Genomic DNA, 21416 nt, shown 5'->3' on the forward strand with positions numbered 1-21416 from the left:
GCTAGTGCTATCAATATAACTGACTAAATTCCCTAAATTGTCTGTATGACAGAGACAAAAAAATTATTTGTTTGTGGGTACTCATAAATGGTCATTTCTAGTCATGTTCCACAGAGATCTGTGTTAGAGTTGAACTCTGCTCAACACTTCAAACAGAGAAGCACACGTATTTTATGTATTTCCAGTAATAGATATAGGTGGTGAAGAAAGGCACAGTGATGAGGAAAGGATGGTGGTCCAAAATGACTGTGATTGCTCAGGGAAGTTGGGCTTCAACATCTACGTCCACCCTAGGGCATCCATGAGTCCTTCTGGGTATACCTGCCATCAGGTGTGGTGTCACAACTAAAACAAGCCTGGATACTGCTGCCAAGTGGGGATCACGCCTCAGAGGACCACATCTGGAAAAGAGCCATGTCATCCCTGCAGGGTGGGGAGCCCTACAGCTCCCTACAGCAGCTGGAGAGGTGATGTTGTACAAGGACCAGCACAGTCACCCTAGGGCAGTGCCAGCAGCCGAGATCCTGGGTATACAATCAGGAGAGCAGTGAAGTAAATTTAGATCTGTTGTCAACATAGATACTAGCACATAATTTTGGTGTCCTCATTTTCAAAGGGACTTGAAGGGCTACAGAGGCTGCAGCGAAGAGCCGCCAAAATGAGTTGAAGGCTGGAAAAACTGTCGTGTACTTGGAGACAGGAAGAATCTGTTAATTCTTCAAAACAGACTGAAGGGGGATTGAGTTTCTGTGTGCAATTTCCTGTGTGAGGGGGGAAAAAAAGACTCTTAATACTGCAAGCTAAATCCAAGTGCATTCAGATCAGAAACAGTGACAGGCATTTTCAGCTGTGAGGCTATTAGCTGCTGGAACAAGTTACAAAGGAAAATGCTGCATTTGCCATCATTAGGTGTCTCTGAGTAAAGGCAAATCTTCCAGGGGAAATTCCTTTTCTTTTATTTCTTCCCCCCACCCCGGGAGATACTGGGCCTTTGGTAAGCTTTGGTGACCACTATGGCCTTTGGTAAGAAGCAGATGAGAGAGGTGGTCAGATTTGAAAGTCTGTGCGTGATTAAGACATTACCTCTACACACATTAGGATAGAATATAGGATACAGTCCTATGAAGACAGTGGAGATCACAGCCAGGTAGTCAAGCCTGTTACATGCCAGTGCAGTGTCTACTGCTGAGCCTCTGGGACTGACAGGTCATTTTTAAAATTGGCTATATTTCTTCCTGCATGGTGGCTGTGTTATAGCCACTAGAAAAAGGTTGCTTATACAATTGAATTAGACCTGGACATGGATGTGGGAAGTGCTGGCTGGAAGAGCATGCACCGGGAATGTGTTTAGGTATCCCAGATGCCACTTTCCAGTGCACAACAGATATACATCCCCATCCAGCCTCACGCTCTTACCTGTTTACTTTAGTGCTGCTGGAAACTAAACACACTCCTGCTTTTCTTCAGTTGCCACGTAACAGCCTTGTCTGTTGTCACAACTCAGCTCCTGCACTTGACCAAGATATCCCAGCTGTTTGGAACCATTCTTGGCTGTTTTCCTCCCTCCTCTATCAAATGCTAAATTTTAGTAGGCTTTTTCAGGAAAAGGTGGACTTGTTTAATAGAACTATTTTGCGAGGTATTTTTACCTCTAAGATGCAAATTCCATTCATCCCAAACTGACTCTTTTGCAATAAAACATTTTATGCACACTAGGGAGCATTTCGGACCTGCTGTCTTTAATTGCTAATAGGATTTGCAGCTATGTTTGTGAATTCCAGCTACCCCATTTACTTCACTGAACTTCAAGTTTATATGCTGTGAAGAACTAGAATGAAATATTAACACCGTACAGTTAAACAAAGTTTGCACAGTATCCTGGACTGTGTTTTTCTTCATATTCCACTGGAAAAAAGACAAAGGCACAATGAAGCTAAAAAGTACCTATAGCAATATATGGGCTTTAGAAAACATTTTCTTCACTTCCAAAATCCCCTGACTGACATATAATTTATGTGGAGCATTCAGTTGATTTACAAAAGACCTTAAAAAGACCCATTAATCCAAATTCAATTGGGAACTGTAATAGCTGTAACTGGTCTGTTGTCACAACAGCAGTACACAGAAGTCATAGGAACAGACTAAGAAGATAACGCTGCTAAAATGTAAATGTTTTTTCCCACAGGATCTTCAGCCAGCTACAAACATTTTCATAGTTTTCAAAGAGATGTAGCAAAGATAAAAATTACGTTTGAAGTATTTTCCTTACCTATTTTATGTGAACCAAACTATTGCTTACTCTTTTTATGTCTTTAAATTATCATTTTACTTTGTATTTCCTTTTCTTTTTTGTATTCCCCTCGGTGTATTTATATTTCTAGCCCATCCCTTCATTCCCACACATCAGCACATTGCCTACATGGTAGGATTTACAGCATAAGTTTCAGTTCAAACCACAAAAGGACTGAACCCTAATTAGATCAGTTCTAAAGAAAAAAACAGGGATAAAGTTCTTATTAACTTGAATTTTGTAGGCCTTGACCGAAGTTAATAAAGAAATATTTCTTTTTACACAGACTTGGGTTTTTTAATCCCCTAAATATTTGTTCATACCAGTTATTGGTTCCAGAAGGATCTGCAGCTTGGGACTGATGAAGCTGCTTGGTCTGCAGCTGCCAGGCTTGGTACAGAACCAGAGGAGGGAAGCCAGGAAACTCTTCCTTGAGGTGGCCACAATATATATGGAGACACCTCTTTGTCCCTTCCTGGAAGACACAGCCTGTATACCATATTTGGTGGGTACTCACGCAGTAAAGGCAAGAAGAGTGCTCTGCACTGTCCAAGGGCAGCAACTCTCTAGCCAATTGATGAGGAGGGAGCTGGGCCAAGACAATCTGGGAGCCCTGAAGTGATGGCAAACTAGGTCATCTGGATGCACCAACTGAGGAAAGTGAATCTGTCCCACTGCTTGAGCAACCCTGTGCCCACACAACTGCCAGAGACCCTGCTCCTGATTCTCTTCCAGAAGAAGTTTGTCCTCAGCCCCGGGTCTCCACCCTTATCTCATCCCTGCCATAGGGGAATATGCCTGTGGTGGCCTGAATGCCCTGTTACCCTTCATAGGCTCCCTATCCTTCTGTGTAGGTGTCTCTGATGGCTTACCCACTGTGAAGACCTCTTGTGCCTTGTCTGGACCTTTCTCTGCTACCTGAGCAAGCCCACCATGCAAAGGGTAAGGCAGCACATAAGCTATCAGCATAATAATCACATGAAGTTTGCAGTCATCACCAGGATTTTTAATTGTCGTTTGCAATGTGAGCAGATCCACTTCCCATCACACAATTTGTTTGGATACTAAAGGCTAGTCTTGTCTGAGCTGGTCACATGGTTGCTTCTGTATTTGTTTGCTGCATTTTTCTTGTTATTCATAATTTATTTAGAACCAACCCCGTTCAAAGTCAAAACAAAGACAGTATGTTCAGTCACTCAAATTATAGGCTATTCCCTAGGGCAATAACCCAAGACTTCAAAAATTCATACAATGCCTTCAGAAAAAAAGAAGGAAAAACAACAGCCTCATTATTTGGCAAGAAAGAGCTATGATTTTGTTGAGACTTGCCTGAAAGAAACATTATCAGATTTTGTTTTATCCTCTTACCAAAGTATCTGTGCATAAGCATAAATTTTTCAAGCGTTCAGGATTTAGAGTATGAGAGAGTGAAAATGTCCATCCCCGTACCCTCCATTTGCCCTGTGTTCCTTCAAACAATTCTCCTGTGCTGCGCTGCCTAATGATCCATAAAACATTGGCCTGCTAATTGCGTGAAGTGACTTTCTATCCCATGCAAAGATGGCTCATGTCAGAGGTATGAACCACAGAAGCGCAGGCTAGGAAAACGGTTCAGAAAGCTCTCTCAGTTGAAACAGACGACAGCTGGATGTTTACAGCTGCTGAAAGACTCAGCAACAAACTTCAGAAGAGGCCACAGGACAGTGGTTGCGCTAATACAAATAAAGATGTTTTTCTGGAGATGTACCTGCTGACTTGAAATGGCCTCTCTGCAGGCACATGGGGATGATGCTGACTGCTCACCAGCCAGCAGGCACACGGGTATGGCCTTCTGTTGTTGAAGTGAGCTATAGGATGGGGAAAGGGTAGGGGAGATGGGCCTATGGAAATGTTGTAAATGCCTAATCCCAAGCAGCCTTCTCTTCTCCTTTTTTTGCTTCTCATGATTTGTAGCCAGAAGTACACAGAGTTGCAGATCAGAGAGGTATTTCCTGCTAAATTGTCGTTCTTGCTGCTACTCCTACAGCATAGCACATTTAAACTTGGCTCACTGTAGATTCTTACTTCTTTTTTTAATTTCATGTTTTGACATACCATGCCTTTCTTTCTTAAGATCAATGTGATAGTCATTTTTGGGTGCTGGGAGTATACCACGGGGGAGGATTCCTATTCTCTTATTCACCTCTACGTATCTCTTTTCAGTCACTTTCAGAAGCAGATAACTGAGATGATTGGAGTTAGGGTCACACATCATGATCGTTTCCTCCCCCCAAAAGAAAGCTGTTTTCTAAATAACAGCAAATGTGTGCAGACCCTGATTATGAGGAGTTTTGTAATGCTTTTCTCCAAAGCAGCTGTTGTTTTGTCTATTTTCATTAGTAGTACAGAAGCTTTATTCCCAGGGTACGTTTCTTAGGCAGATAACCTGAGGTAGAGCTGTGGGTGGATCAAACTCTTATTTCACAATGGCTAATGAGCAGCCATGGCATAACAGAAATTTTTATGACCTCCACTTAGCTTAATCTGTAATCAGCTGCAGTTCCTTAAGTGAAATTACTGACTGAAATTGAGTCCTGTGGACTATTAGAAAACCTGAAATGCATTGTTCACTGGTCACTTTACTTTTGGACTGTATGTTGAATTTTGTGCGTATTGCCTCTAATTTGTTAATGAAGCTATAAAAATAAACATCAGAAATAACTAAACAGAAAGCCCTAATCATGCTTTTTATCCCTCATCAAAAGTCTTAAGGCATTGTCATATAATTAGCTGAGGTGATGCAGATGACTGACCGTTATGCAAACTATGTGGAAGAAGCAAGAAGGAAAAGATAGATCAGAACTGTAAGAAATAAAAAGGCTCAGTTACCATGCTTTGTAATCTGACAGAAAACCCAGCAAAATCAGGAGAAAGTAAATCATATGATCCAGTAGTTCAGTAAAACCATCTTTATATAGAATGCTTTTTTTACAATGTACTAATTTTAATCACTTCTAAAGATAGAGAAAAAAACTACACATCCTCCCTTCTGAATTTAAAGAGAAAAGGCCAACAGCAGTTTCCTCATTCTCTCCCATGATGCAGCAAACCTCTGCGCAAAGATCAAAGTTTTACCATAAATAGCAGCCCATGTGACCTTTTAATTTATTCCTTTTTAAGAGCCATCAAAACCAGAGGAGGCTTTTACACTACCATCTGAAAGGGCAATGAGCAAGGGCAAGCCCTTGTTTTCCTGAAGTCAAGCAGGCTGGGAACTGGTGTCTCCTGCACTGGTAGCAGAGCACTGAATTTTGGGGTAGGTGTGTCTTTCACACTGGCTGCTGTCTGATCAGGAAAGTGATTTGGCATCTGTTAATGGCTGGTGAGGTTTTCACCAGCACTGCCCACACTGCTGCTTAACTCATCTGCATATGCTCCAGGAACTATTGATTCTTCCTTACTCAAGGACCAGAAACAACCATATCAAATTAGTTATGTTTCTCTCTATTTCTCTCCTTCTACACTTGACTGAGAGCTAGAATTCCTGTCTGGACTTGCCTTAACCTTTGCCAGTGAAGGACATTAATCCCAGAGTCAGGGAAATATTCCGTCTCATTTTCTCTTCTCCCTGAAGACTCCCCTTTTTTCCTCCTCACCTCTCTCCTGAACACTGACAGACAGATAATAGATTCTGGGGCAGCTATGACTGTCTGGGGCAGCCAGCAGGAAGACACCACAGTCAATTTAGCAGGTCAGTGATGGCACAGGTATGAACTTGGCAGAGGCATGGTATGATCTACCCACTCTCCCTTTTCTTCTGGGACATTGGTGTACTTGTTTTGCCTGCAGCACTGGAGTGACAAAACCACAAGGCTGTGGACACAAAACTGAAAATTGCTGATCAGATGAGGGTTGAGAAAATCCAAGATTGAGATGGAGAAGCAGGTGAGAAAAGCTAAAGCTGAGCAGGCAGCAGGGAACTGGAAATAAAAGCCCATAGCTCTCTTTGGGTTTGTACAAACTTCCTACTTTTCTCCTTTCCAATTTTCTACTTGTACACATTAAAGTGACTCACAGCTCCCTCAGAACTGAACTTCGGGATGACGAGGCAAACCCTGGCAGAGAGCCTTCCTGTGCTGTTCCTGCTCTTGCTCAGCACTATTTCTCTCCTCCCACATGGCACTTTCTTTAAAACACTGGAGCTGGTTCTGGGGAAAGTTTTGAAATGCCAACACGAAGGCAAAAATAGGAACTTGCCTTCCAAATGCTTTTCCTATTTAATTTGATCGCGACGAGCCTGACAGGTAAGGGTTTTTAGGCTACTGCACTCTGCAGAGCTCTGAAAGACTTTTAAGGGAGAGCAGCTTGTTAGGTATGTTGCCACAGACATCTTTCTGTCCAGTCATGCTCTGTGTGTGTATCACCCAATAACCATTGAAGCCTCTTGATAAATTCTATATACATTTTTAGAAGGGTAGTGCTCTCAAATATATCTCTACAAGAGTCATAAAAATAGCTTTAGCGACTACTAGAGAAACAAAACACTAGAAGCACGTAGGGTTGAGGTGGTCTCCTCATTACACATCAAAAAACCCACACCAAATGCCCCAGCCAAAGGAGAGGTTTTGGTTTGAGCTTATGCGTTACGTGATAATGCTGAATTTAACACAAAGTCATAAAGAACTACTTTTCTATTTTGTTTTTGTATAGACAGTAGGACCTTGATCGTGCTTTTAATCGCTGAAAAGCCTCTGCTTCTAGCTGTATCTGGTGTACATGTTGCATATATACCTGCATTTGTTCAGATTTATTATCTTACAGATAAGAAACCTCCACACGTCCCTGTTTTGGTTTGTCTGTATTTTAAATTCTCATCATGGTCTGAAAGGTACTAAAGGTGTTGTCAAACAAATATAAGTATTTTCTATTTGTCAGCTGAAAATCTGTTACCGCAGCTTCACAAAATAGCTGTTGTTCTGGTTTCTATGAGTTTCTGGTCTCTGTCAGGCTCCTAGGCACTATGGCAATACAGATAAGTAATAAATCTGCTGCCAAATGGTGCAGGTGCAAAAATAGTTGGTACCAGCTGAGTAGAAAACGGGTGCTTCCCTCCCTTGATTTGCTAAAAAAAAAAGAACAGAAACCCTAGGTTAGCAGTGTTTATTAGAAAAAAACAAACAAACAAATGCCACCAAGAACAAATACATTTTAAAAATGCCTCTGCAGCGGCTGGTGAGAGCTGTATATTAGTGCTCTCACATCCCATCCTTTCCACACACTCATTAGGCAAGCACTGCCTGTAGCAGAATTTGCAACTCCTGCTGAGAAACCCTGTTCCCTGGGGAGGCAGCGGGGCAGGGCAGGAATCAACCTAAGGGAAGAGAACTACTGAAACCCAGATTTCATAAGGTCCTAAGGTCAAGGTTTCAATTAATTTACATAGTTTTCTCAATAAAAGAAACATTTTGGAAAGCAAGTAATTGGGAGGGGAGAAGGGAAAGTTACATTGGTTTTCACCAAAAATTATTTTGAAGAAAAATTTTGGACTAAACTAATCAATAAGTAGAGCATATGAGTCCCATAAGGATGGTTTGTAGTTCCTAGTATCTGGCCAAAGGAAGCAAGAATCCAGAGAGCCACAAAATGCAAAACTGAGACATTTACTGCTGCAAGACTGAATGCTTCTCCCAGGTCTTAGCTGTGGTAGAGGACTATTGTAAGATGTTTTCATCAGAAACTCTGATGTCTTTAAGAGGAGAAGGCCAGAACATGTTGAACTTTGATGGGCATTTATCATTTTTTTTTCAGTGGTTAAATCATATTTGATCCTTTACTTCAAGATTCCAGATCATGAAGACGCAGGACTGAGTAAGAATCTCAGATTTCATTTTTCTGAAACACCTTCAAGCCTTGTGATAAAGAGCTCCTGTAAAGGTACCATCTAATCCTTCACTTCCCACACATATCCAGCCTTTCCTTACACTACAAGCTCAAGTACCAGGAGGCCATTAACACAAGCTAGAGGCACTGATTTTTTAATCTCTAGTTCGCTGAAATGTGCCTCATTATTTGTCTTTTCTTAACACTTGGCATTAGTAATAATTAATGCTGGCAAAGTTTCCCTTGCCAGGAAAGATGTTTCTTTCCTCTCCAGAGCAACAGTTACTCCTGTAACTCAGAAGGTGATGCTCACCCTTCTTTTCTCTGCCTTAGGCATAGAGCCACACCTCCATGGATTACTCCAATGCTGCTTGGCAGAAAACTGCAACCAGACTAATCTGATTGACCTACAGCCTACTCTAGGTTGATCCAGACAATGAGGGCTACCAGGATGAGGCCAGCTGGGTTATCTCAGCAGTCTGTACTCAGTCTGTGGGTTACGACACCTCATACTGACGCAGTGACCTGGGTCAAGCTTATCTCTATGTGGGGCAGATCTCCACCTGCTTCTTCTCAACTTTTGCTTTCCTGGTGAGGTGGGGTGACCAGGAGAGGCATTTCTGGCTGGCCATTAGCAGCAGGATGTTTGCCAGTTCCTTGTCACCTCCTGAACACCACAGAAGTGCCAGATCAGATTTGAGAATCTGGCCTATTATATTTTGACTATTGTCCCGGGGATAGAAGAGTGCCCTCTTCACTTGTCAGCAACTCAGAGGTCACAAGTTGGCTGGTTTACCAAACATGAGAACAATTTGCCAACAGCAGGGACTTACACCCTAAAAGGAGAGAACATTCTTTTAGCTGGCAGCTTCCTCACCACCCCAAACAAAGGAGAGATACAGGGTATCAGTAGCTGCTTTTAAGTTACCTGGAGTGCTAACTTGTTTCTGAATTTTAGGCTGTCTTTTAAGTCTTGATTGTCTATTGCTAACTGTGCAGTGAGCTAATACTTCTTAAGAGCTGTTATCAGTCACCCACACTGCCCAGCCTGGAAAACAGATGTGAAATTTTGGTAGCTCAGTCCTTATTCCACTGCATTGGTGGGATCTTGCCGCCAATGACAAAGGACAAAGAATTAAGGACACGTCATTTTGCTATGCATTCTCAGATTTCACCAGTCTAAAACACGCTGAAATCTGAATCTAAACGTGCTGAAAGGGTCTAGATTTCTTTCATTTCAAATTATTGTAGTGCCAGCTACATCTTATGTGAATATAGAGATGAAAGTTCTCATATATCTCTAATGATAACTTACTATATTCTAATTGCATATTCTTCCTTTCCTGTTATACAGCAGCTACAGAACTCAAAAAGACATGCCAGCAGTAGATGAAGAGGATTTGGAAGCTCTCCGGAGGTGTGGAGGAGGGAAGAGAAGGTTTAAGGTGGACCGAAGGGATTTGCACCCTCCTCCTTCTGCGCTGCCCACACTCATGTCTCTGCAGCCCTTCCCTTGGTTCCCCGCAACACTTTGCAACACTCTTCCACTAAGGAGATGCATAAGGTGGGAAGGGAACTTGTAAGACACTGAAATGTTGCCCTCAGCTGTGGTTCAGCTGTGGCCCTTGCATTCTAGAGCACATTTTGGCTGAGCAGCAGGGGTGGGGCTTGGCTGCGTGAAGTTCATGGAGTTATAGCAAGAACACTTTTATTCTAACTAAGGCAATAAGCTGAGCGTGGTTGTTTAGGCTATTTGTGGGAAGATTAACCAGCCCTGATACAAGGACCTGCAAGTTAGGGAGCTCCTTCAGTTGCCCACGCAGATATGGCTCCAGGCAGCCATAACATCACTGGTCACCTCCAGCTCCTGTGTCCTCCCTCCTGACCCATACAGGTGTCTCAAGACCCCCAGGGTATATCCAGTGGCACTAGACAGCTCCCTGTAGGCAACTGCCTGGAGTCCTCGAGGGCTGAGACTAATGTAGTCTCTTTTTCTAGGAAAGAACAGGCTGCTGCAGAGGATAATCAAGCATCTAAGGGATGTCAGATGAATTGTCTGCTAGAGGTTCATGTTTCACTTCTTTAGTCATGCCCACAGACTTTAGATTTACAATTTTCTCGTATCTTGCATAAAGTGGGACGAATCCCACTTAGGCTGCAGCAACACGTGGCGCAGGCAGAGCGGACAGCAGTCATTTTTTCAAACTTCCTTTTGGGATCAAATCACAAATCAAAACAATTTACAAACCTCCGTTTATCCTCTTTTTCCATTCACACATTACCTTTCTATTTTTGTGGTTATCTCTCAAGTTCCTCTTTTAACCGCTGCCAAAAGGACAGCTATTGATACTATGTGCCTTTCCTTGGCTGCTTCCTGATGCACCACGTTTAGCCCCCAGGTGTGATTTCCAGGAGGTGAAGAGAGAGAAAATGTTGGCATGCTGGTGAGCAGGCGAGCATACACTTTACAACACCACCGAGATGCTGAAAAGCAGGAGCTGCAATGCTGATCATATCACTGCAGCATTGCGGGAGACACCTCACAGCATGGCAGACACACGCTGTTTGAGTCTCTTTGCCCTCTGCAAGGTAGTGGGTGTTACGTTTTACATCTCTGTCTCACTCAGATATGAAGGACGAGCAGCCTAACAAGGTCAAGTTTGTTAGAGGCATGCATATTTCCATCTGCTCAGGCGGATGGCAAACAGAGTGCCTGGCACAAAGCAAGACACTCTAAAAAGGAATTGTTTAAGAGGGAGTGTCTAGGCAAAGCTAGGAAGATGAGTGGTGGTTAGATACCATGCACTGAGACAGGCACAGATGCAACAAATCAAGCAAAGCAGAAAAACCTACTTTTGATTTTCAGAATCCTTCCAGCTGTATTGCTTTACAAGGCACTATTAGCAAAGCGGCAGAGGAGATGTGTGAGCCTTAGCAGTGATGTACCCCCAAAGCTGAAAGTTCACTTCTTCACTTCTGGTGCAGAACCAGCACTGTGAAACGGTTCATGGCTACTGGCTGAGCCTTTGCTAAACTTGACCAAGCATTGTTTCATCTGATGAGTCTTAGATGAGATATCCACAAAGACATAATGATAGTTTAGGTTGCAAATTGAGTTTCTTTCATAGTGGATAAAGATAGAAAAAACCTTTTTGCCTTTGAGGTGCTAAGGCACAGTCTGAGAAAACACAATTCTGAACACCATTTATTCTAAATCCCTTTGAGATGAAAGCTGTAGCTTCACTTATTTCATATCCTGGACTCAAGGATCTTCAGAGCACGGAGGTTTCAAAACCTAGTATTTTACAAAATCTGGTATCTTGAATCTACCATGAAATGAAGATGCCTGTTAGGTTCAGTGTTAAAAACATTTTATTTCCTTAAATATTATTTTAGCTTAACATGTTAACAGACTGTTTGCATATGTTTTGATTAGGCATGGGGATTGCAAAGGAATAGAGGAGGGTGGTGTGTCTAAAGAATTAAATTATTCTCTTTTCAGACTTTCAGGAGGATTTAGTAATTAGGATGGAAAGGACATGAAAGTAGCAAAAAGGGAAGGCACAGATGAAATTTTCCTGAGAGTCATCACGAGGATGTGTTGTGTGATGATAGCTAAAGGTAGATTTTATTGCATCTTTTTTGACTTTCCCCAAGTTTTAAGGAAATGGCATTTTTCTCTGTTGGCACCTGAGAAATGCAGCTCTTATTTGAATTCACAATGTCAACAGCTAGTACCTTCCTGTAGAATGCTTTCTGCAAATTTTGCAGATTTGGAATTTTCTAAGAATGCCTGTATCAAAAATACTCACTAAACTCAACCAGTGCTTGCCAAGACTGTTGTCTGAACTGCAGACAAGAGATGTTCCTGCTTCTGGGGCCAAAATCCCTCTTCTCCCTGCCTGCCTTCAATGCTGATGTCTCAGTGAAGAGGAACAACACGGCCAAAAAAACGATGCTTAGCTTTTAGACATTAGAGTAGTGGTCAGTGGTATCAGAAGGGAGCTCACTAACACAGCAGAAGAAATACAGAGAAAGCCAGGCCCTCTGCTAGGAAGTGACTAGGACACATCTCCATGGCTGGACACAAGCAGATGGACCATGTGGTGATGGCTCACATGAAACAATGACTCGGCCACACTCGGACTGCTGGGATGGCTGAGCAGAGATGTTGGTACACCAGTAGAGGTCTGAGCAAGACACAGCAAGTCCACACAGTGCTAGCACCACCATCCACATATCCTGGCTCAGTCTCTTGCTGCCATGGGCACCTCTGCACTTGGGGACTGGAGACAATAGGTAGCAATCAGAGTAACAGGCAGCTGGGCTGGAAGGTGCTTATGTGGACATGTGTATGTGTCCAGCCTGGGGACATTCCCAACGGGTTCCTGCAGCCTCGGGACTGCTGGGAGCCATCACAGGCACTGCAGGAGGGGTGCAGAGCAGCAGCCATGGGGGAAGCCCCATGCCAGCCAAAATATACATTTGGCTTAAGAGCCAAGAAGATTGGTCAGCACTGCTCAAATAATGCACTGCATCATCCTACCAAGGATTTTCCTGGAAATCCTTTTCAGAATCCCAGATGACTCCCAGACAGCTTTAGTTGCCGTCATTGGTGTAGGCTGACAATAGGCAGGTTGCTAAAAATTGAACATGGCATAAAATTTCAGCTATGCCAGAAGCAAGATGACATTCTCTAAAATTAAGGGCAAACACTGTCTCACACATACAGCCAGAAAAATTAAGAGCTACTTAACTTGCTTTCTGCAGATGCTAGCCTATGGATATCAGTGACAGCAAACTCTTGATTTCTGGGAATGGCTCCTAAAGCCGATGTTTATCTTTTACTTAGCTTAATTAATAGCTAATGACAGACTCATGATGGTGGATAACTACCACACACCTTAATCAATGTGAAACCCTTACACAGTTCCTCCTGGTGTGTTTGGCTCGCTTGAAGAGGACTATCAGCAGCAATTCATCACCTCTGAAGAGGGGCTGATAGGCAGCAGAAAGGGTTCTCAGAAGCTCAGCTCCTGGGGAAGGACAGCAAAGTTTGGCTCTGCATGAGCAGCCCTGAGGCCAGCAGCAGTAGTCAGGAAGGCATTTCTGGGGCCAAAGTCCCCTGCTGTCATATTGAGGGAATCACTGTAAGATACAAGGGGAATAGCACATCAAATTCTGTCTCCAGGATGAGCTCAATGAAAAGGGATGGGTTTACTCCACTCTCTTTTCCATAAGACTGCAGACATTTCAGGACTAGGTTCACCATTCTGGACTCACTTTTTATTTGTTTCATATTTAGCAAACAGAGGTTCACTAGAATAAGTAAACTTATTCATAAACATCTTCAGAGACCATGATGACCAGAAGAATAGGCTAGGCCCAAAGTGGTAACCTGCTCTGGACTGAATTGGTCAGGATGTGGAAGGAGAGAGCAGTCCCCTGATGCCAGAGGTCCTGAATAGTAGCCCCTGGTGTGCACAAAGCCATTTCACGGTTTAATGGTAGCTGTCGATGTTACTGATGTATGAAAGCATGAGATATTGAAGGTGTAAATAACAAGCATTAACATCCTTTAACTGGGTAACAGGGAAACTTTTAAGCAAGGTTTGATGTTCATTAATAGGTCTCATAATTACTCTTCAGCACTAAATATACATATATATTTCAGGTGAAATAAGGATCTTGTTACAACCCACATGAAGCAGAAGTATTCTGTTGAGCTCTCCTGTTTATTTTAGTTAATTGGCCACCTTCCCACACCAGATAAGGTGCGGTTTATGTGGTGTTAGAAGTGTGCCAGACAAGAAAAAACCCACAAACATAAGTCACGCTCAAAATTCTCTGGACACCTCCATTAACCTGCCATACCGTTTTTCTTCTGGTGTCTTGGGAGTGGATGTTTGCAAACACAGAGACTTAGCCTGAAACCTTCTGGCCATGGCAGCTTCCCATGGTGCAGGCAGCTTATTGTGGTACCATAGATTCTCTTTCTGTGGCCACTCCAGGTAGAAGATCCTCTGCCAGCCTCCACAGCTTCACCAGTGTTTTCCAATGCCATGCTCCCATGTAACTTGTGCTGCTACGTTTACTGGTGGGAACACACGCTGAACCAAGCAAGGCAACTGGTTGTGTTATATCATTATTATTTTAAGAGTATATTTAGGTGGCTCGTTTCCCTGCTGAACCCAGGACAAGTGCAAACTCAGGTGGAGCTCTATCAGCCCAGCTGAGCCAGCTGTGCTCTGTATTGCAGTAGCAGGGGTGAGCTCTCTGGGGGCTTGCGCAGGGCACAATAGGCATCGCTGACACATGGTATGGCCATAGGGACAGTTATCCATGGGAACACACACCACACTGAAAAGGTCGGCTAGATTTACCACCTGTGGATGTTGCTTTGTGAAGGGAACCTGTGGCTGAGCAGAGGAATTGATTTGGGAGACTGGGAAAAGGCAAATTGGTTACCTCTGGAAAACCTCCTCAAAGCTTTCCTCTTGGGGAAATGGAGATATACTAAATAGGGGTATTTAGGCTTGCACAAATAAGATATACAAGCCTTTCAGGTAGCAAGCCCTAGCAGTATGTCTTCATGGAAGGGGAAGGTGTGATGCTTATATGAGCCTTCGTACCTGTACTTGCTTCATCCAGCCAGCTTCTTACGGAAACAGAGAAGACTGTGATTTAGAGAACAGCTTCATCTAGAGCACATCCTTGGAGAAATTAAGCATTAGCCGTCCATCTAACCTTCCAGCTACCTTGTACCTACACTGTTTATCTCCATGTGAGACAAACTGAGCTAACAAATGGAACAATCACACCTCCACTGCATTCTTTTTTAATGACAATTTAACCAATCCCTTCTTCTTCATTTGTTAGGCTTGGAAAGTGATTGATCCCTCAGGGACATTGTCACTGGGAGTACTCAAAGCTGCGTATCTGGATGCAGAAGGTAGGGCAACTGAGGCAGTGAGACAGTATGACAGATTACTATAGACAGACTAGGTTACAGTTGCCAGATTAAGTGGTGCCTGTTGGCCCAAAATAAGACAGATATAGCCTGACAGGTTAGACCAGGGTCACAGGTAGCCTCCTGCAAGCTCTTTCTTTTGTCTGTGGTGGTGAAGTTGTTCTATCATGATTTTCAGACGCCATATGTGACCTGCTATACATCTCAGGTCTCCTCACACTCTGGCTCCTTGTCATGTGCCTGCAGCTATAACTTCAGTTTTAAAGTGCTGAAGAGCTGTAACAGGCATTTCTGTGACACATACATGTGTCTGAAAGCCTGGGCCCCAAAGCTATTTATAGGCTACTAGACATACTTACCTCCTATTTCTGAAACAGGCACTTCCCCATCACATTTGTGACCAATGTGACCCAAGCCCAGCTCACGCAATTTAGGTTTTCTTCTCTCTTGTGCCACCCCTTAACAGAAGACCTAAAGTGGTGGAACCAAAATACGTTTCTCCAGCAGGGAAGAACTACGAGCAGAGGGTAGCTCTTTTACAGGAGAGAGATTTGTTAGGGCAGGGACTCAGCCATCAGCAGTAGGTGGCTGACCATAACATCTAGCCCTGGGAAAGGAGGGACCTTGCAGACAGGAGCAGAGCTGTACAGTGTACAGTAAATAAGTAGATCAAGGAGAGGTGTGTAAGGCCCTGAGCAGAGGCTTTGGGGGTTTTATAGATCACTGTTTTGGACTGATGGTACAGAGACCATGTCTCCAGATCAGAAGGAAAACAGTCCCAAAACAGCTCCAAACGTCCCTCAGGTATTCCATTATTTTCAATGAAGTTCAGCAAAATGAAGGAAAAAGAAAAACTAAAATACAAAGCACTGAAGCAACCCACATAATTCTCCAGATACAGGCTGCCTCACAGCTGCAATTCCCCAGTCCAACCCATTTCACTAACAAACAAACAAGAGGCGAAGATCAACCTTTTTCCAAGTGTGTGGGTAAAAATCCTGCTGCCTCCTCTCACTCTGCCTGGCAGACTGGACAGTGTGATCATCCCTGTGGATGGTCACTTCACCCAGAGATGCCTAGGAACAGCCCCAGGCATCACGCTTGTTCCCTGCCTGGACACTGCCATGCCTTAGGAGGGTTACAGAAGAGGCGGGTGCAGGTGGCTCTCTCTGCAAGAGCCAGGCTAGCCACCTCTCTGCATGCTTATAAAGCGGTCTCAGCTCCAGGGAGCTAGTCAATGCAGGGTTAATGGATGGTGAAAACGCAGACTCTCTATGCAAAGTATGACATCTTGTATTGTATGAACTGACTGTTCACATAAGGTAAAAACACGTTTTAAAATCACCTAAGCATGTAGGTGGGAGTGGTTTAATTTCTTTCAAAATAAAAAGTACTGAAGGGTGCCAGGGTTCCCCAGTAAAAAAGCTAAAACCCTCAGCAGAGGCCTGGGTTGTTAAATCACCTTTAACCATGGTTCATGCCTATAGGTGAGGGGTAGACATGGCAATGCTGCTGTGACAAAGGAGGCAGGATCATGCTCTCTGCCCCGGACTAGGCTGAAGGGTGCAGAAGCATCCTGCAGGATGCCAGGAGCATTACCTGGCTATGGAGATCCACCTCCCTCTGCTCTGAAAGGAAAAGCGCTGGGGCCAGATGTGAATCTCACGGTGGTTCCCCTCAATTGCATTTTTCAGACCACCCCAAACTTGCACCTGAGTCCTTAGGCTGCATATCAGGAGACAAAAAGTTTGAGTCGTACTGGGAAGCGGTTTCCAAAGTACAAAATTGATTTCACTGGAAATGATCCCTAAACTCTGAGCATGTACTTAGGACAGTCAGGGAAAGACTCAAACGTATGTAAATGTCCACCCTGTCTGAGACACGAAGGGGAATGGCTTTAAGCTCAAAGAGGGGAGATTTAGATTAGATACTAGGAAACGATTCTTCACTCTGAGGGCGGTGAGTCCCTGGCACAGGCTGAGCAGAGAAGCTGTGGCTACCCCATCCCTGGCAGTGTTCAAGACCAGGTTGGACAGGGCTTGCAGCAACCTGGTCTAGTGGAAGGTGTCCCTGCCCATGGCAGGGCATTGGAACCAGGTGGTCTTTAAGGTTCCTTCCAACCCAAACCAATCTATAATTCTACGTATAGTTCTTGGAGGTGAGCACAAGTTTAGTTCTCTTCCTGGGACTGTGGGGCTATGGGCTTGAAAGCCAGAGTCTGGGAGCTGGTCCCAGAGTGTGAGCAGAGATCCAGGTACCATGAACATAGTGGGGTCTTTGTTCTGCACACCAAAGACATTTACTCCCACCTCCTCATCCTTCTCCCCACCTGCTAGCGCTTCTTCCCCACTGTGACAGGGGAAAGGTGCAGGTTTGACATCAGAGAGAGGGTGGAAAAGGAAGACCCGTGACAACAATAACCTCCATGGGGAAATGTCTGTCCCTAGTGCAGTCTGTCCATACATAGTACACTGCTACCTGCAAAACCCCCACTGCATGTGGCTGCATGACACAAAATCCAGCCCCAGCTCAAGGGAGTCGAGCTGAAGAAGAAGACAGCAATGACACAGATGCAGAAGGAGGGCATCCTTGCAGGGAGCCAGTTTTGTAAGCCTGTGGCACTGTTTTCCTGTTAAATCCCAATTAACTCAGGCTTAAAGGCTCAGCCCTGGCAAGTGTCTGATATGGAAGGAGTCCTTGAGGCAGCTCAGGTAAACTATATGCTTTATAACCTCTGCTTTTAGTGTCTTCTTTTTAAGAGCCTGTTAACTTAGTGTATAAGTCACATCCTTTAACATAGGAAAGAGAGATAAGCTTGAATTAGAAAATGCCTGGAAATTCAGGTTTTGATTACTATTCTTCCTCTGTACTTCAAATTAAGAGCAGGCTATTAATGGCAGCACAGAAATTCCTGAGTAATACAGTTTAAGCTGGATGTTTTAAACCATTTAAATGTAAAGGACCAGATTCTCCTTTATACAAAGGCACTAAAGTGATAGAAAATAATATTTAAATCCTCTTCCAGACTTAAATATTTTCATTAAGAGCAATTTTTATAGTGTCTAATCCAGTCTAATCTTGCAAAAGATGGTTTACTGCATTTAGTACAAAGTATTTACATGATAACAGATAAAATGAATACTTCATTTTGCCAGCTATTAGAAAATACTTAATAATTCCAGTTGGAGCACTCAGCTGTAAGAGTTGCTGCTTTCCATTTCAGTGAACTTTCTGTTACAGAGAGGAAAGAAATGATTCCTCCACATGGCTGAGCATCAGGTTTCTTTGAGCATGAAAGCTGGCTTGTAAAGGGTAGGTGTTTATTGTTGCTTGTTTCCATCAGGAGTGTTTTCTGACATGTAAATAACCTGCCATCCGGTAGCAGTTTTAAGCAGCTCTGCTTTAAAGCTCTCTTCTATGAGCCCTTGTCAGCCCATCCCAGCATGTGCACACACTAGTTCCATTTTAGGAGGCAGTCTGTAGTTTCTTTGGTGCTGTGCAGCTACAGCTGTGTGAAAAGCACTGCGTGCCAGAAGGGAAAAGTGGAAAAGGTATCCATGGGTCACAGGCTGGCTCTCCTGCCCTACTTCATCTCTGAATTCAGCTCTGAAGACAATCTCTGCTACCTCAGATGAACCTGAGAGGTTGATTTTCAGCTAAAGGCTGACTGGGGGCAACTCTTTTTCTGAACTAGTCTTTACAGCCCATGGCTGGTTTTTAGTCTTGTTTTGTTTTAGCAGTGCTCATTGTTTAAACAAATGAGGTTGTCCTTGTACTTTCTGGTAAACTGAATGGTGCTCTGTGCTCCACAGGCTGTACATGGTGCCTGAGTTAACTCACTCAGATGTTTAAGCTATAGCATCTACAAGCCCCCAGCTGGTACCCTACCTTGTGCACATGTGTATATCTGACTTTGCATCCCAGGAAACAAAATGTTTGTATTGCACAACCAAACTTACACCATGAAAAATCCACTTTGGTAACTGGCAGCTCAGGAATAACCTCAAGCTGAAGCCAGAGTCTCCCTCTGTATTTAAAATATCTAGGGACAACACTGCTTTTACACTCACTCAACAGAGAGGGGTGGGCCCAGGGCCCCCCTCAGCCTGTCAAGTTGATGCCGGGGGCAATGCTCTCTCATGTGGCAGCCCTGCTACAGGTCCCAGGTTATGAAGTCACCCTGTCCCAGCTCTCACAGCGCTCCTGCTGCTGACATGCCAGATCTAGCAACCAATCTGGATGATGAAAAAAGCAAAAAACAGACCAAGTTTTGAAGAAAAAAGCTTCTTTATTCCAGCCTAGCGGGGAGGTAGTTTGTGGGTAAGAATCAGCAGCCAAAACCAGGGCAAGGCAATAGCCGTCTAAGCCATCTGACAATAGTAAACTGAAAAGTGCCTGGCAGATGACACATTAAAACTGTCCAGTCTGTAATCTGGAGTGAAGGGAGAGAGAGAAGAGAAAGGCCAAAAAGGCAGGAAGGAGAGAGCTTACACCCATTGGAGCTTTGCCCTGGATGGAGCAGGACAGTTCAGACCCTCTTTCTTGGGCAGCCACACATGTCCCTGCTCCATAGAGGCTCTGCAATAAAACGTAACTTAGCAGGCAGCACAGGGAGCAATCCCCAGGTCCCTGCACTCCAGCCACACCTGCACAGCAAGCAGTATGTCTGCCATGTCACCATTCATCTATGCAAAAAGAACTAAGGGGATGTTTTGGGGGACAGCTAATGTTATGGTACTTTTCTGAAAGGCAATCTGCCTATGGCAGCATTTCATAGTTGAACACCAGGCTCCCATAAATAATTAGTAAGGCAAATCTTTTCCTTGCCTTTTATCTTTGTCACAGTGACTGGAATGCACCCCGCTACCATCTGTGATTATAATTCATGCGTCACTAAAACCACAAGGTATGCTTTTTGCACGGCTGATGTCCATCCTCCACCCACCAGCACTGCCCATAAATCTCCCTTTTATCCAAAGATGCTAGGACCCACTGGCAAAATCTGAAGACTCGCCAAGTATTTGCTTGAAATATTAATATATTGTTAAAACCAGGAGCTTTTCGCAAAAGACATATCTGACATTTCTAAGGAGTGCCTGGTGAGCTAGACTATCTGGAAAATGTCAGTTGTGAGCGTGATGGAAGAAGTGGTTCAGAATAGTCTTTTGCAGTAGGAAACAGTTTCAGCAAGGACCTTGCTTCATTAGGAGAGATGCTGATAGAAGCTAACCTAAAACAGCTGCTATATTTATTGCCATCTTTAGGCATTTTGGTATTACTAGCAATAACAATTACATCAATAACAACGATAACAATAATAAAACAATGGAGGCTGGACTGCCCACAGCAGGCTCACTGCCCCACAGTCTTTCCTGCTTGTTTACTGTGCTGTACAATATCCCTAAAAGTGACTGCATATTAAAGGAAAACTAAAACCAAAACCAAACAAAACCCATCTCTGCATATTTTTAAGACCCACTGCAAGGTCTATGTACAGCCAAAGTACTGAAATAATAACTGAAAATAATAAACCCCCTCAGGCAATCCAAACCAAGAGCCTTTCCTTGTGTACACAGACTTGATCCTAAACAAAACCAGGGAGACTGCTTAGGGCAGAGACTTTTTATGCCATGGCACTATGGAAAACCAGGCCATTCCCCAAGGGACTGACACCACAGGTATCTCACTTGTCTGGGTACACCTACAGGCTGATAAAATGTTTTTATCCTGACGATTGTTAAGGCGCCTGAAATCGCTTGATATTATGAAATACTTAGTTCAGTGTGGTCCTCTGCAATGCTGCCAGCTGGTTGGGAAATTATAGTACCCCAGTGCAGATTCTTAGGGAATAGGCTTTTTTTTCACCTCTGCCACAATAATGCAGGTGTAGTTAAACCATCCACAAAAAAAATCATGATTATTTTGTCTGAAATGGCTGGCATTAATGCTGCAGTGAGAAAAGGACAATGATTCTTCTGTTGTACAATACAGAGGTCATGACAGCCCAGACTCTGATAACAGGGAAGGGAGGATGCAAGGTGACTGAGGACTAGCTCTAGATCAGACCTATTTTCTTGTGTGCTGTGGTGTGCTTGTATGGGCAGCTTTTGAAATAACTGGTGTCAAGAAGAGGAATTTTGACAAACTCTCATGGAAAACCCCTAATCTCTTCTTGCTTATCTTGGCATATCTCCACCTGTGGTGCCACCACTGGTCAACCTCTCTGACCCCCTATGGCACAGCTAGCCACATGTTCTTCATTCCTTTGGTCTTTACCATACCATGGGGAAGGGGAGA

At 43.7% G+C, this 21416-nt stretch overlaps 1 long non-coding RNA gene across 2 annotated transcripts; it reads left to right on the forward strand.

Annotated features, from left to right (window-relative positions):
- The first annotated feature begins 449 nt into the window (after window positions 1-449).
- On the forward strand, window positions 450-10416 carry LOC134157709 (uncharacterized). Of its 2 annotated transcripts, XR_009962433.1 has the most exons (4): window positions 450-552; window positions 5452-5585; window positions 9504-9713; window positions 10148-10416. It is a non-coding gene; the product is annotated as an uncharacterized LOC134157709 (long non-coding RNA). The 2 variants fall into 2 exon arrangements; XR_009962434.1 differs by lacking the exons at window positions 9504-9713; window positions 10148-10416 and adding an exon at window positions 8110-8185.
- The last annotated feature ends 11000 nt before the right edge of the window (window positions 10417-21416 follow it).

The sequence above is a fragment of the Pezoporus occidentalis genome, unplaced genomic scaffold (assembly GCF_034315485.1).
Source record: "Pezoporus occidentalis ecotype Australia unplaced genomic scaffold, CSIRO_AGI_Poc_V1 ctg99, whole genome shotgun sequence".
Classification (NCBI taxonomy): Eukaryota; Metazoa; Chordata; class Aves; order Psittaciformes; family Psittacidae; genus Pezoporus; species Pezoporus occidentalis.